The following is a 16442-nucleotide window of genomic DNA, read 5'->3' on the forward strand; positions in this document are numbered from 1 at the left end:
ATCAAAAAGTTGTTGAATTAGAAGACGGCAAACAATTTTTGAAAAAGATGTTTTATCGTGTAAAAGTTGTAAAACTTAAAAAATGAGCCTATACAGATTTGGTATCACCATAATCATACGCAAATAATAAAGGTAAGGCATTATTTTTCACTATGCATAATGGAACAAAATTCAAAGTGCAAATAAAAATAATAGTGAAAATGATGTCCTTTCCCCGGAAGGTAGGCAATAAGTAATTTGCACCTCAAAATGTATCTAACAAAGACAAGCTTTTGGACACCAAGGCTGTACAGGGGTACATAGCCCCCTAACCTCTTGGATTCCTGCTTGTCAGAGGGTGATGTGCTCCTACTTGATTTACAGTTTGCACTTGAGGCATCATTGCGCCACTGCTCCGAAATGTGCTCTGCCCAATGCTACAGGAGGTGCACAGTGGCACTGAATCCAGGCAGCTACAGTACACTGCTTAGAAGCTAGGATAAACGTTACCCCTTGGATCCCGGTCAGATGCCTCTCACCAAGCCAAACTGCATCTCACACTGTGCAGTGATGAGGGGGAGTACCCCAAAACACAGGGTCTGCAAATTGCGATTTTGGCTTTTATCCTAAGTAATATTGCAAGGCTCGTTAAAGAGTTGATATTGACTGTTAGGATTGCTACTTCCTATAGGTGGCACTAGAGTTCTAGTCATTTTCCTCTCTGAAGAGGACTATTGCATATTGCATATTTCCCCAAGGTGCATTGTGGTTAAAAGTCTCCTCACCTTGGCATGTCAGGCTTGAGATGTCACTCTCCTCAAGGAGAAACGTTACCCCTTAAAAGCGAAGAAAAACTTTTCAAACACGGTGCCGATTGTCTAGGAAACCAGCCACAGCTGATAGACTGCTATGGTGGCCGGTAACCAAGGCAACGAGGAGTAAACACTAAAATAAAAAAATTAAATTAAAAATCACGCTTTTTTTGAGGACAGAGAAGATTTTCAATAACAAGGAAATTACAAGGTTGCTTGTTTTTACATGCAATTTTCCCCCTTACAAAGCCTTTTTATGGGGTTAAAAAAAAGAATGAACCCTTTTTTTTATCTTCTTTAGACTTACAGTATTTCTAGATGCTTAAACTAAAATTACATGCATAAACAAATTCATATATTTTAGGAATGGGGGTTACAAATCATGGAGAAGGCTTCATCCTGGCACATCTGAAGTGCAGAGGCATACCGCACAGAACAGATCTAAGTTGTATTGCTTTCTTCTGTTTAGTGTTTTAGAGAAATGGTCGCTTTAATTATGTTGATGGCAAATATAACTTTGTCTCCTTAAGTGCGAGTTGAGAGCGTCCATGTTACTTTAGCTTGTTATCGTGATGGGTAAATTATGCATTGCTGTAGGTGACGTGAGTCCGTGACTCATTAAGTCACAACGTTTTGGAATGTCATTTATTCTTGCAGTCTGGTGTGAAAGCCTACGCCTGTAATAAAGAAAATGTATAGAATAAACCTCAATAAAATAAAAACGAAACATTATTATCGCATCGGTCTGGCGGGCAGCTGAGGGCAGGAAAACCATTTATGCCATGAAGTGCCAAAAAGTTACTGTTTTCTCTTAGACAATTAACTACTAAACAGAATTATTGTTCCATGTGATGGGAATCTTATCTATAAATTTGCTGATAGCAATGTATAACATACAGAAAGTTTACACAACACATAAAGATCCACAATGGCTTAGAATGGTGATCTTATTGAGATAATAAGAATTGCTGAAAATAGCCTATAGATTGAATTTTTGGAGATAAAATATTACAAAATTCTTCATGCTAACAAAAATTAAAGGGAATCTATCAGCAGGTTTTTATCATTTTTGCTAACTCATCAGAGAGCAGCATAATGTAGGTGCTTTAGGTGTTTCATCGTGAAAGCTAAGGCGAAACGCAAGTTGGGCATGTGGCAGTAACAATGGAGTCTGTGTCTACCTATTTCTCTCACACTTTAAAACTATTTTTCCATTTAACATTTTATATGTGAGGTTTATTATTATTATTATTATTTATGGTTATAGCGCCATTTATTCCATGGTGCTTTACATGTGAGGAGGGGTATACATAATAAAAACAAGTACAATAATCTTAAACAATACAAGTCATAACTGGTACAGGAGGAGTGAGGACCCTGCCTGCGAGGGCTCACAATCTACAAGGGATGGGTGAGAATACAGTAGGTGAGGATAGAGCTGGTCATGCAGCGGTTTGGTTAATCGGTGGTTACTGCAGGTTGTAGGATTATCGGAAGAGGTGGGTCTTCAGGTTCTTTTTGAAGATTTCGATGGTAGGCAAGAGTCTGATGTGTTGTGGTAGAGGGTTCCAGAGTAGGGGTGATACGCGAAAGAAATCTTGTATACGATTGTGGGAAGAGGAGATAAGAGGGGAGTAGAGAAGGAGATCTTGTGAGGATCGGAGGTTGCGTGTAGGTAAGTACCGGGAGACGAGGTCACAGATGTATGGAGGAGACAGGTTGTGGATAGCTTTGTATGTCATGGTTAGGGTTTTGTAGTGGAGTCTCTGGGCAATGGGGAGCCAGTGAAGGGATTGACAGAGGGGAGAGGCAGGGGAATAGCGGGGGGACAGGTGGATTAGTCAGGCAGCAGAGTTTAGAATAGATTGGAGGGGTGCGAGAGTGTTCAAGGGGAGGCCACAGAGCAGGAGGTTGCAGTAGTCAAGGCGAGAGATGATGAGGGCATGAACTAGGGTTTTTGCAGATTCTTGGTTGAGGAATGAACGGATTCATGAAATATTTTTGAGTTGAACTCGGCAGGAAGTGGAAAGGGCTTGGATATGTGGTTTGAAGGAGAGATCAGCGTCAAGGATTACCCCGAGGCAGCGAGCTTGTGGGACTGGGGAGAGTGGGCAGCCATTTACTGTAATGGTTAGGTTCATTGGGGGGGTCGCATGAGATGGGGGAAAGATGATGAATTCTGTTTTGTCCATGTTAAGTTTCAGAAATCTAGCGGAGAAGAAGGATGAAATAGTGGACAGACATTGAGGGATTCTGGTTAGTGAGGAGGTGATATCTGGTCCAGAGATGTAGATCTGTGTGTCATCAGCATAGAGGTGATACTGAAAGCCATGAGATTCTATGAGCTGTCCCAGGCCAAAGGTGTAAATGGAGAAGAGCAGGGGCCCAAGGACTGAACCTTGTGGGACTCCAACAGATAGGGGACGAGGTGAGGAGGTGGTGTGTGAGTGGGAGACGCTGAATGTCCGGTCTGTTAGGTATGATGAGATCCAGGATAGGGCCAAGTCTGTGATGCCAAGGGATGAGAGGGTCTGTAATAATAGGGAATGGTCCACTGTGTCAAAGGCAGCCGACAGGTCGAGGAGGAGGAGAACAGAGTAGTGTCGCTTGCTCTTGGCGGTTAAGTGGTCGTTGGTCACCTTAGTTAGGGCAGTTTCAGTGGAATGGTGTGACCGGAAGCCAGATTGTAAGCGGTCGAAGAGGGGGCAAGAAGAGAAATGGGAGGACAGTTCAAGGTAGACGTGTTGTTCCAGTAGTTTGGAGGCATAAGGGAGAAGTGATATAGGGCGATAGCTAGATACAGAGGATGGGTCAAGAAAGGGCTTTTTGAGGATACAGTGGGGCAAAAAAGTATTTAGTCAGTCAGCAATAGTGCAAGTTCCACCACTTAAAAAGATGAGAGGCGTCTGTAATTTACATCATAGGTAGACCTCAACTATGGGAGACAAACTGAGAAAAAAAAATCCAGAAAATCACATTGTCTGTTTTTTTATCATTTTATTTGCATTTTATGGTGGAAAATAAGTATTTGGTCAGAAACAAAATTTCATCTCAATACTTTGTAATATAGCCTTTGTTGGCAATGACAGAGGTCAAACGTTTTCTGTAAGTCACAAGGTTGCCACACACTGTTGTTGGTATTTTGGCCCATTCCTCCATGCAGATCTCCTCTAGAGCAGTGATGTTTTTGGCTTTTCGCTTGGCAACACGGACTTTCAACTCCCTCCAAAGGTTTTCTATAGGGTTGAGATCTGGAGACTGGCTAGGCCACTCCAGGACCTTGAAATGCTTCTTACGAAGCCACTCCTTCGTTGCCCTGGCGGTGTGCTTTGGATCATTGTCATGTTGAAAGACCCAGCCACGTTTCAACTTCAATGCCCTTGCTGATGGAAGGAGGTTTGCACTCAAAATCTCACGATACATGGCCCCATTCATTCTTTCATGTACCCGGATCAGTCGTCCTGGCCCCTTTGCAGAGAAACAGTTCCAAAGCATGATGTTTCCACCACCATGCTTTACAGTAGGTATGGTGTTTGATGGATGCAACTTAGTATTCTTTTTCCTCCAAACACGACAAGCTGTGTTTCTACCAAACAGTTTCAGTTTGGTTTCATCAGACCATAGGACATTCTCCCAAAACTCCTCTGGATCATCCAAATGCTCTCTAGCAAACTTCAGATGGGCCCGGACATGTACTGGCTTAAGCAGTGGGACACGTCTGGCACTGCAGGATCTGAGTCCATGGTGGCGTAGTGTGTTACTTATGGTAGGCCTTGTTACATTGGTCCCAGCTCTCTGCAGTTCATTCACTAGGTCCCCCCGCGTGGTTCTGGGATTTTTGCTCACCGTTCTTGTGATCATTCTGACCCCACGGGGTGGGATTTTGCGTGGAGCCCCAGATCGAGTGAGATTATCAGTGGTCTTGTATGTCTTCCATTTTCTAATTATTGCTCCCACTGTTGATTTCTTCACTCCAAGCTGGTTGGCTATTGCAGATTCAGTCTTCCCAGCCTGGTGCAGGGCTACAATTTTGTTTCTGGTGTCCTTTGACAGCTCTTTGGTCTTCACCATAGTGGAGTTTGGAGTCAGACTGTTTGAGGGTGTGCACAGGTGTCTTTTTATACTGATAACATGTTTAAACAGGTGCCATTACTACAGGTAATGAGTGGAGGAAAGAGGAGACTCTTAAAGAAGAAGTTACAGGTCTGTGAGAGCCAGAAATCTTGATTGTTTGTTTCTGACCAAATACTTATTTTCCACTATAAAATGCAAATAAAATGATAAAAAAACAGACAATGTGATTTTCTGGATTTTTTTTTCTCAGTTTGTCTCCCATAGTTGAGGTCTACCTATGATGTAAATTACAGACGCCTCTCATCTTTTTAAGTGGTGGAACTTGCACTATTGCTGACTGACTAAATACTTTTTTGCCCCACTGTAGGTGTGATGGAGGCATGTTTAAAGCTTGAGGGGAAAACACCAGTTGTTAGTGATAGGTTGAAGAGATGGGTTAGGGGATGAAGACTTAGGCATTAGTCTGTTTCTGGCATTTGCATTGAACACTTTTTGATATTTTCTATTGTGCATTCTTCACTTTATACTATATGGTTCACATCACTTGGTGTATTATTATCCTTTTAGCAAATTATGAATTACAACAATTATTGTGCGTATATGCAATATTGCCAGATCTAACTTATTCCTCTACAAACTATGCGATATACTGGTCAGCAATGGACTTTATTGTATTAATTATTATGTAGCAACAACTGGCCACAATCTAGCATATCTGTATTTTTACTCACTTTTTGTAATTAGATTATATTATCTACCTTCTATCATATAGGAAATGTATATACATATATGTGATACTCCCACGGTCTGCACCAATTTTTTCTTGAGGATTCGGAATCTTTCCCTTTACCTGTTCCCTTTTTCGTTACGTAATTTTAAGATTTAATCAATAAAAATGTATATTTTATTATAGGTTGTATTATTGTAGTGGACACACAATCTATAATATAACGCTGGGAGCGTCACTCTGTCCGAAGCCTTTATAGACTGCGCAAGCGCAAGCGCCGGCGCAGTCTGGACCCCACAGAGCGACGCTCCCAGGAGATCGCGGTATGCGTAAGCGCTGAACGCACACCGCGATCTCCAACAGAGAAGCAGGGACGAGCCAGGAGGCGGAGGGTGAGTATACTTACCTGTCCCGTTCCACCGACGCCATTCCGGGCCATGAATATCCCCCTGCTCCCGGAATCGGCGCCTGCGCAGTCCGCGCTTTCCGGCGCCATTTTCTTGAAGACACATTGCAGTGAGAAAATCTGTCCTCCTGGTGCCGGAAAAGGCGCCTGCGCAGTCCGCGCTTTCCGGCGCCATTTTCTTGAAGACACACTGCAATGTGTGTCCGATTCCGGGAGCAGGGGGATATTCATGGCCCGGAATGGCGTCGGTGGAACGGGACAGGTAAGTATACTCACCCTCCGCAAGTAACAAATTGCTGTGCCATGAGGCTGTGGCACTTCATGCCACAGCTATTTGTTACTTACGCCACTTACGTCCACAGCCACCGCACCCACCACAGCCGCCGCACCGAGCACAGCCACCACACCCAGCACAGCCACGCACAGCCACGCACAGCCGCCCACAGCCACGCACAGCCGCCGCACCCAGCACAGCCGCCGCACCCAGCACAGCCGCCCACAGCCGCCGCACCCAGCACAGCCGTCCACAGCCGCCGCACCCAGCACAGCCACGCACAGCCGCCAACAGCCATGCACAGCCGCCCACAGCCGCCGCACCCAGTACAGCCACGCACAGCCACCCACATCCGCCGCACCCACCACAGCCACCGCACCCAACACAGCCACGCACAGCCGCCGCACCCAGCACAGCCGCCTACAGCCACGCACAGCCGCTGCACCCAGCACAGCCGCCCACAGCCACGCACAGGCGCCTACAGCCACGCACAGCCGCCGCACCCAGCACAGCCACGCACAGCCACCGCACCCAGCACAGCCGCCCACAGCCACGCACAGCCGCCGCACCCAGCACAGCCGCCGCACCCAGCACAGCCGCCCACAGCCGCCGCACCCAGCACAGCCGTCCACAGCCGCCGCACCCAGCACAGCCACGCACAGCCGCCCACAGCCACGCACAGCCGCCGCACCCAGTACAGCCACGCACAGCCACCCACAGCTGCCGCACCCACCACAGCCACCGCACCCAACACAGCCACGCACAGCCGCCGCACCCAGCACAGCCGCCTACAGCCACGCACAGCCGCTGCACCCAGCACAGCCGCCCACAGCCACGCACAGGCGCCTACAGCCACGCACAGCCACCGCACCCAGCACAGCCGCCGCACCCAGCACAGCCACGCACAGCCACCGCACCCAGCACAGCCGTCCACAGCCGCCGCACCCAGCACAGCCACGCACAGCCGCCTACAGCCACACACAGCCGCCTACAGCCACGCACAGCCGCCGCACCCAGCACAGCCGCCCACAGCCACGCACAGCCGCCTACAGCCACGCACAGCCGCTGCACCCAGCACAGCCACCGCACCCAGCACAGCCGTCCACAGCCGCCGCACCCAGCACAGCCACGCACAGCCGCCGCACCCACCACAGCCACCGCACCCAGCACAGCGACGCACAGCCGCCCACAGCCACGCACAGCCGCTGCACCTAGCACAGCCACCAGACCCAGCACAGCCGTCCACAGCCGCCGCACCCAGCACAGCCACGCACAGCCGCCTACAGCCACACACAGCCGCCTACAGCCACGCACAGCCGCCGCACCCAGCACAGCCGCCCACAGCCACGCACAGCCGCCTACAGCCACGCACAGCCGCTGCACCCAGCACAGCCACCGCACCCAGCACAGCCGTCCACAGCCGCCGCACCCAGCACAGCCACGCACAGCCGCCGCACCCACCACAGCCACCGCACCCAGCACAGCGACGCACAGCCACCGCACCCAGCACAGCCGCCCACAGCCACCCACAGCCACGCACAGCCGCTGCACCTAGCACAGCCACCGGACCCAGCACAGCCGTCCACAGCCACCGCACCCAGCACAGCCGCCCACACCCAGCACAGCCACGCACAGCCGCCGCACCCACCACAGCCGCCGCACCCAGCACAGCCGCCCACAGCCACGCACAGCCACCCACAGCCGCTGCACCTAGCACAGCCACCACACCCAGCACAGCCGTCCACAGCCGCCGCACCCAGCACAGCCACCCACAGCCGCCCGCACCCAGCACAGCCGCGCCACATACAGCCGCCCGCACTCAGCACAGCCGCCGCACTCAGCACAGCCACCGCACCCAGCACAGCCACGCACAGCCGCCTACAGCCACGCACAGCCGCCGCACCCAGCACACCTGCCGCACCCAGCACAGCCGCCGCACCCAGCACAGCCACGCACAGCCGCCGCACCCAGCACAGCCACCGCACCCAGCACAGCCGTCCACAGCCGCCGCACCCAGCACAGCCACGCACAGCCGCCTAGAGCCACGCACAGCCGCTGCACCCAGCACAGCCGCCCACAGCCGCCGCACCCAGCACAGCCGCCGCACCCAGCACAGCCACGCACAGCCGCCGCACCCAGCACAGCCGCCGCACCCAGCACAGCCGCCCACAGCCACACACAGCCGCTGCACCCAGCACAGCCACCGCACCCAGCACAGCCACCCACAGCCGCCCGCACCCAGCAGCGCCACGCACAGCCGCCCGCACTCAGCACAGCCGCCCGCACTCAGCACAGCCGCCCGCACTCAGCACAGCCGCCCGCACTCAGCACAGCCGCCCGCACTCAGCACAGCCGCCCGCACTCCGCACAGCCGCCCGCACTCCGCACAGCCGCCCGCAATGATGGGGGCGCAGGATGGAGCAGCACGTGATAGGATGGGGGCGCAGGATGGGAGCACATGACAGGATGGGGATGCAGGATGGAGCAGCACATGACACGGTGGAGCAGCACATGACAGGATGGGGACGCAGGATGGAGCAGCACATGACACGGTGGAGCAGCACATGACAGGATGGGGATGCAGGATGGAGCAGCACATGACACGGTGGAGCAGCACATGACAGGATGGGGGCGCAGGATGGAGCAGCACATGACACGGTGGAGCAGCACATGACAGGATGGGGGCGCAGGATGGAGCAGCACATGACACGGTGGAGCAGCACATGACAGGATGGGGATGCAGGATGGAGCAGCACATGACACGGTGGAGCAGCACATGACAGGATGGGGGCGCAGGATGGAGCAGCACATGACAGGATGGGAGAGCAAGATGGGAGCAGCACATACCAGGATGGAGACCATATACCAATATAAATGCTCGCCACCCGGGCGTAGAACGGGTTCAATAGCTAGTACTCATATATCTGTTTATATCTGTTTATGTTGCTGTTTTACCGGTAATGTACATAACAGAAAAAATTAATAACCTAGAAATTTTTAAGTATTACCTATAATAACAAATGAATACATAATAAAAAGGATGCTCAGGTTCCAGGTTCTTAGAGTGCATTTTCATCAAAGTGTGTGAGCCCACCTACAAGTGACAAGGTGACCTCAGCTTTATTCTACACACACCTTTCTTTGTAAAAATGCCTTAAATGAACACAAGAAGAATATGATCTAAAAAATGTTTCATTCTAATTAAAATTATTTTTGGGAAAGATGGGTGGGTAAAGTGCACAGCCCAGGATGTACCAACACCCCCTAATGCACATTGCAGGAAGTATAGGGCAAAGCCATCACTACCTATAATAATCAATTAAGAAGTTTGTTTATGCATAACAAGACTCATAGCTGTAATCCAGAATGTAAATATATATATATATATATATATATATATATATATATATATATATACACATATATATATATATATATATATATATATACACACACACATATATATATATAAAAATATACATATATATATATATATATATATATATGTATATATATATATACTTATATATTTACACTAAAATACTCTGTAAATATTAAATACATGAATTCCACTTTTGCTACACATGTAAAAATGTGAGGTTCTTAGCGCTCGTTTTGATAGAAGTGTATGATCCCAGCTGCAAGCAAAAATGCAACTGACTTTAGAAACTATATAGACTGACCCCTATTTGTACCTATGTTTGAAATGAACTGTAGAAATATAAGATCCAGCTATACAATACTTTCTCCTAATTAAAAACAGTTTGGGAAATATAGGTAGAAAGGATCTTGTCCTAATGGACAAAAGATAAAGACTAGTGATGAGTGAATATACCGTATATACTCGAGTATAAGCCGACCCGAGTATAAGCCGACCCCCCTAATTTTGCCACAAAAAACTGGGAAAACGTATTGACTCGAGTATAAGCCTAGGGTGGAAAATGCAGCAGGTACCGGTGAATTTCAAAATTAAAAATAGATGCTCCATACCGTTCATTATGGCCCCATAGATGCTCCACATAAAGCTGTGCCACATATAATGCTCTGCACCGTTCATTATGGCCCCATAGATGCTCCACATAAAGCTGTGCCATATATACAATGCTCTGCACCATTGCCCCATAGATACTCCACATAAAGCTGTGCCATATACAATGCTCTGCACCGTTGCCCCATAGCTGTGCCATATATATAATGCTCTGCACCGTTGCCCCATAGCTGTGCCATATACATAATGCTCTGCACCATTGCCCCATAGCTGTGCCATATATATAATGCTCTGCACCATTGCCCCATAGCTGTGCCATATAGTGCTCTGCACCGTTGTCCCACAGCTGTGCCATATAGTGCTCTGCACCATTGCCCCATAGCTGTGCCATATAGTGCTCTGCACCGTTGCCCCATAGCTGTGCCATATATATAATGCTCTGCACCGTTGCCCCATAGCTGTGCCATATAGTGCTCTGCACCATTGCCCCATAGCTGTGCCATATAGTGCTCTGCACCGTTGTCCCACAGCTGTGCCATATAGTGCTCTGCACCATTGCCCCATAGCTGTGCCATATAGTACTCTGCACCGTTGCCCCACAGCTGTGCCATATAGTGCTCTGCACCGTTGCCCCATAGCTGTGCCATATAGTGCTCTGCACCGTTGCCCCATAGCTGTGCCATATAGTGCTCTGCACCGTTGCCCCATAGCTGTGCCATATAGTGCTCTGCACCGTTGCCCCATAGCTGTGCCATATAGTGCTCTGCACCGTTGCCCCATAGCTGTGCCATATAGTGCTCTGCACCGTTGCCCCATAGCTGTGCCATATAGTGCTCTGCACCATTGCCCCATAGCTGTGCCATATAGTGCTCTGCATCGTCCATTATTGCCCCATAGCTGCTGCTGCAATAAAAAAAAAAAAACACATACTCACCTGTCTTGCTTGCAGCTCCTCACGTCCCGTCCCGGCGTCTCTCTGCACTGACTGATCAGGCAGAGGGCGGTGCGCACACTATATGCATCATCGCGCCCTCTGCCTGAACAGTCAGAGCGGAGAGACGCCAGGAAGATGGCGTGACGCCCGGCGTGTGGAATGGGGACAGGTGAATATGACATACTTACCTGCTCCCGGCGTCCCGCTCCTTCCCCCTGACAGCTGTTCTTCGGTGCCGCAGCCTCTTCCTCTGTCAGCGGTCACCGGCACCGCTGATTAGAGAAATGAATTATGTGGCTCCGCCCCTATGGGAGGTGGAGCAGCCTATTCATTTCTCTAATGAGCGGTCCCACGTGACAGCTGAACAGGGGAAGAGCTGCTGCACCCGGAGATCGTGGGACAGGCAGGGGGAGCGCCAGGATCGCCGGGACTAGGTAAGTATATGACAGTGCTCACCCGCCGACCCCACCACCGATCATGACTCGAGTATAAGCCGAGAGGGGCACTTTCAGCCCAAAAATTTGGGCTGAAAATCTCGGCTTATACTCGAGTATATACGGAACTCGTTACTGGAGATTTCTCGAGCACGCTCGGGGGTCCTCCGAGTATTTTTTAGTGCTCGGAGATTTAGTTTTTTTCGCCGCAGCTGAATGATTTACATCTGTTACCCAGCTTGATTACATGTGGGTATTCCCTAGCAACCAGGCAACCCCCACATGTACTTATGCTGGCTAACAGATGTAAATCATTCAGCTGCGGTGAGGAAAACTAAATCTCCAAGCACTGAAAAATACTCGGAGGACCCCCGAGCATGCTCTAGAAATCTCGAGTAACGAGTATATTCGCTCATCACTAATCAAGACCTTCAGTCGAGAGAATGGAGACAAAGGGAGCCGCAACCTGTGCTCTAATGGAACAAGAGGTGTTTCTGTGACTTAAAAAGGACAAGCCAAATATGCCACAGACACTGAACATAGCTGCTACCTTATTGAAAGAAGCTAAAAGGCTACGAAGGCTAGAAAAAAAAGTAGCTAAGTATTACTCAGAGGAACTGTCAAATAAATTAAAGATCAGAACTAAACCTCTCTAAAGAAGACAACTTTACATAGTCATGACCTATATATTACTTCACAAAATAGCTCACCTCCTCCATCTAACACGGCTCCATGCTAAGCGCAGTGAGAGGTAAATAGTTCACATCTTAGCTGATGGCAAATCAGAATTATCGAGATCCTGATACTGTCAACATACAGTATTCCCTGCCCTTAATGCATAAAAAAGTTGAATTATTAAACAAGAATTATTAAGCACTGTATAATTTTCAGCATACTTAAGGCCGGGTTCGCATGTGCAAAAAAAAATAAAAAATTTCTGATGCTTTTTTTTCCCCAGGTGTCAGCAGCAAAATATTCAATAGCAGTCTGCTCTGATTATATTATTATTACTTGTTGCATCATTTTGTAATGCATTTTCCTTTTTTTGGTGCATATTTGATGCTGAGCTTTTTAACTACAACTGGACTGCCCATAGACTTTATACATCTGAGCAGTTCACACTTTACCCAGTACTGACATTCTAAGATGTGATTGCAGTGTAAGCAGCTAGTTGGAGATTATGGGGGAGTCGGCTGTCTGTCACAGCCAGACTCCTCACAGAGAAAATAAACATAGTTTATTAGCACGATTACCTTCTTGATCTCTGTATATGCAGTACTGAACTAGTGCTTGTGTTTACCGATTAGGAAGCAGTGATCATGCTTCCTTCTCCCTGAACCCTGGGGTCATGTGATCACAGGGTGTAGGGAGGGAACAGGAGCCGTTGGGTCCTAAGAAAACTAATCAGCTCCTATCTTCAGGCAAATAGTTGAAATCACCAATAAAAAATTTATTAATATGTAAAAATGTCCTAAAAAGGTCTTTTAAAACTCGTTGGCACAGAGTGCAAAATAAATGAAAAGAAAGTATAAATAAAAATAAAAAGACATTGCCAGTCTAAGGCTATGATCACACTTGCGTACCAGGGATTTGCGAACAGCTGTCTACTTCCTCCCTGAAGCTCCACCCACTTCCGCACTTCTTCCATTTAGGTCCACCTACTTCTGCAACAAGTTGCGTCCCTGTGCAGTTGGTGGGCGTGTCAAAACTATGCATCCGCATACATCCGCATGTCCTGCATACCCAATGATAAAGATAGGTACGCAGGACGCATGCAGAAGTAGGCGGACCTAAACGGAAGAAGTGCGGAAGTGGGCGGAGCTTCAGGGAAGAAGTACGCAACCATCCACAAAACTCCGGTATACAAGCGTGAAAAAAGCCTTAATGACTGTTTCTAGCCCCACCCCATTGAAAAAAATATATGTCCAATATATATAAATACTTTCTATGGAAAGGGGAATAAAATTTAAAATGTTTTCAGCAGTCCTTTGTGGTAGTAAGAAAAAATGTGAAAATAGAGACGTATTTCTAATTTTTCATTACATTTTCTCCTATTTGAAATAAAAAACAAATATTAAGCCCCATGTATCACGAACAGGCAAAAGATATTTTAATATCTGAGTGAGAACAATTTTTAAAACCATTAAAAAGCTCATTTGTGATGAAACCTAAAAATGTGCCTGCTCGAGAATGGGGAATAATGGCTTGTCCATTAAAACTGGGATTCTGAGTATAAAAAAAATGCAGATATGTTTTCACATGCATTCTTTCAGGCTCCACTAATTCTATTAGATTTCAACAAGAAACAGCAAAACTTGAAAAAGATCAAAAATAAATGGATGCCCCCCAAACCAGTCAGAAGTTGACCAAATTCTTCAGTTAGACCAGTGTTCTTCAACTCCAATCCTCAAGAGCCACCAACAGATCATGTTTTCAGGATTTCCTTAGTGGTGTCCAAGTGATAATTCCATTACACGTGTACTACTAAGGAAATTCTGAAAACATGATCTGTTGGTGGCTCTTGAGGATTGGAGTTGAGGCACCTGCTTGTGGTGGACCTTTGATGTCAAATTCCACATAAACTCATATGTGATGTATAAGTCATGGGGACACTCAAGATATTAGAAAACTATCTCCAACATTTGTTCTTGGAATAGAGACCTTCATTCACTCACTTTGCAGACTTTAGCGATGTGACTCTTCCGTCCCTTTATCCTCGCCAATATTACCCAAGCACCTACTGTCTCACACCACTTACTTCATTGTATGACACATCTAACTGGAGGTGTGGTGTGTACTGTGTCATTTAGGATTCTAGTATTTATTTTAAGAACTGTCAAAACAATTAAAAACTATTGAGTATATTTGGAAGATATCCCTCACCCCAAAACATGGAAAGATAGCAAAATGCCAAAGAATCATTTTAAATGTTGAAACATTATAAAAGATTTGTTCTTCCCACAGTGGATCACTTAACGAGACATAAAGTGGGACACTTGAGGAAGCAGCTAACTATATAAAAAGTAACTTTCCCAGTAACATTTGTCTGAACTTTTTATAAGACAAGAACAAGACACAGTTCTACTCAGTTCACTTATAATAGGATCTATGAAATTGGCGAGTTCCCCATCAATACAATTACAGAATTCTTTTTTTCACAAGACACCAGGCAAGCAAAAGACTGTATAATGTGTGAAAAAAAAATGTCTGTAGGAGCGAAAAACATGAATTACATTATTGGAATAATTTATTCTTCGTTACATCTCATGCATAATTGTGTTCTTCACCTGCAGCTAAATGATACTACAGCCAATTGAAGTCCTTGATGTTATCTTTAGGAGTAATGTGTGAGGAGTTCTTGATTTCCAGCAATACACAAACTAGAATGATTCAAGGTGTTTGACATACTTTACATGCCGGTACTTTATCCCATCAGTAGAACAAGGCCTATACAACATAGATAATTGGCTGGGGTATTACTGTAATATTAATATTAATACATGTATAGCAACGTGAAATGGAAATAAATGCTTAGCCTGTCCTTTGTCATAATTTTCTAGCTCCAAAGGTTTAATTAAAGGGAACCTGTCAGCAGGATTGTGCACAGTAACCTACAGACACTGTCAGGTCGGCGCCGTTATACTGATTACAATTATACCTTGGTTGATGAAATCTGTCTTGTGGTTATTGTTTAATCTTTATTTTCAGTTTTGAGTTAATTATATCCTCGTCCTCCGATGCAGTCTGTGGTGGGGAGGTCTTCATGTGGTGCTCTACTTAGGTATTCATCTGTATGGCTTCTGACAGGTTACTGATCCCTCACTGACCTGCCCCCTATTTTACATAATGAATATTCTTTATATTGACAAAAAAATCACCTGCAGCAGGCAGGCAGGCAGGCGTCGGCGGCGACTCACAACTCCCTTTATTTCTGCCATTTAAACTTGGGATTTAGAAAGTAGAGGATACGGCACTTCCATCATATCCATCCTGGTTAGGTACTGATGTGTGAGATCATTGGAAAATTGGAACTGGCCTACAACCTCAATGTGACTCACAGAAGTATTTTATTAGTAGAAAGACCAATGCTGCACCTATAAATCATATACAAGTGTATTACTACTTAGATAAAGTGGCACAGAACTCTATGACACCATTATTTCGTGCAGCGCAGTTGGACACAACAAGACATGAAGAAGTGAGTGAGCAGCTAATCATTACTTCTCTTCCTGTTATGTACATTAACAGCAACTTAAAGAAGTGCTGCCATCTAAATTTGTATCCTGTTAACTTAATGCAGTCAACATATCATATGGTATTGTGTTCTTACAATTGCTAATTTTGCCCTTTTAAACAGTTAATTATTCTCTTTTTCATTCTATAACATCATTTGATTAAACAAAGGTAAATATGACACATACCCATGGTAATACAATAATTTACAATAAGGCACTGAATACCAAATTATATACCATGCTGGAAATAATAGGACATAGAAGCCTATCATCAATTACTACATAGAAAACGAAAAGAAACGATGATCACAAGGCCAAAGAGTATGAAAAATAACCAAATTTTATTAAATAGCACCCATATAAAAACATAGATCACAGTGTAAAATAGGGGAAGCACACCTATCCATAAGACACCATCATACATAACATATTACGCGCATACCCAGGATATATGTAATGATAGCCTGCAGTGATATATTCGGGCGGTGCAACTATACAGACTGACCAAATGGCACTAATGTAAGTCTATAATGACAACTTGCTATGACATATTGGGACGATATAGGTGCATAAGCTAAC

At 46.5% G+C, this 16442-nt stretch overlaps 1 protein-coding gene across 4 annotated transcripts in view; it reads right to left on the bottom strand.

The window, feature by feature from the left end:
* Positions 1-16442, bottom strand: part of RAP1GAP2 (RAP1 GTPase activating protein 2) — a 1028482-nt gene that overhangs the window by 429345 nt on the left and 582695 nt on the right. The gene's annotated exons all lie outside the window — the stretch shown is intronic.

This window comes from Ranitomeya variabilis, chromosome 3, assembly GCF_051348905.1.
Source record: "Ranitomeya variabilis isolate aRanVar5 chromosome 3, aRanVar5.hap1, whole genome shotgun sequence".
NCBI classification, from domain to species: Eukaryota; Metazoa; Chordata; class Amphibia; order Anura; family Dendrobatidae; genus Ranitomeya; species Ranitomeya variabilis.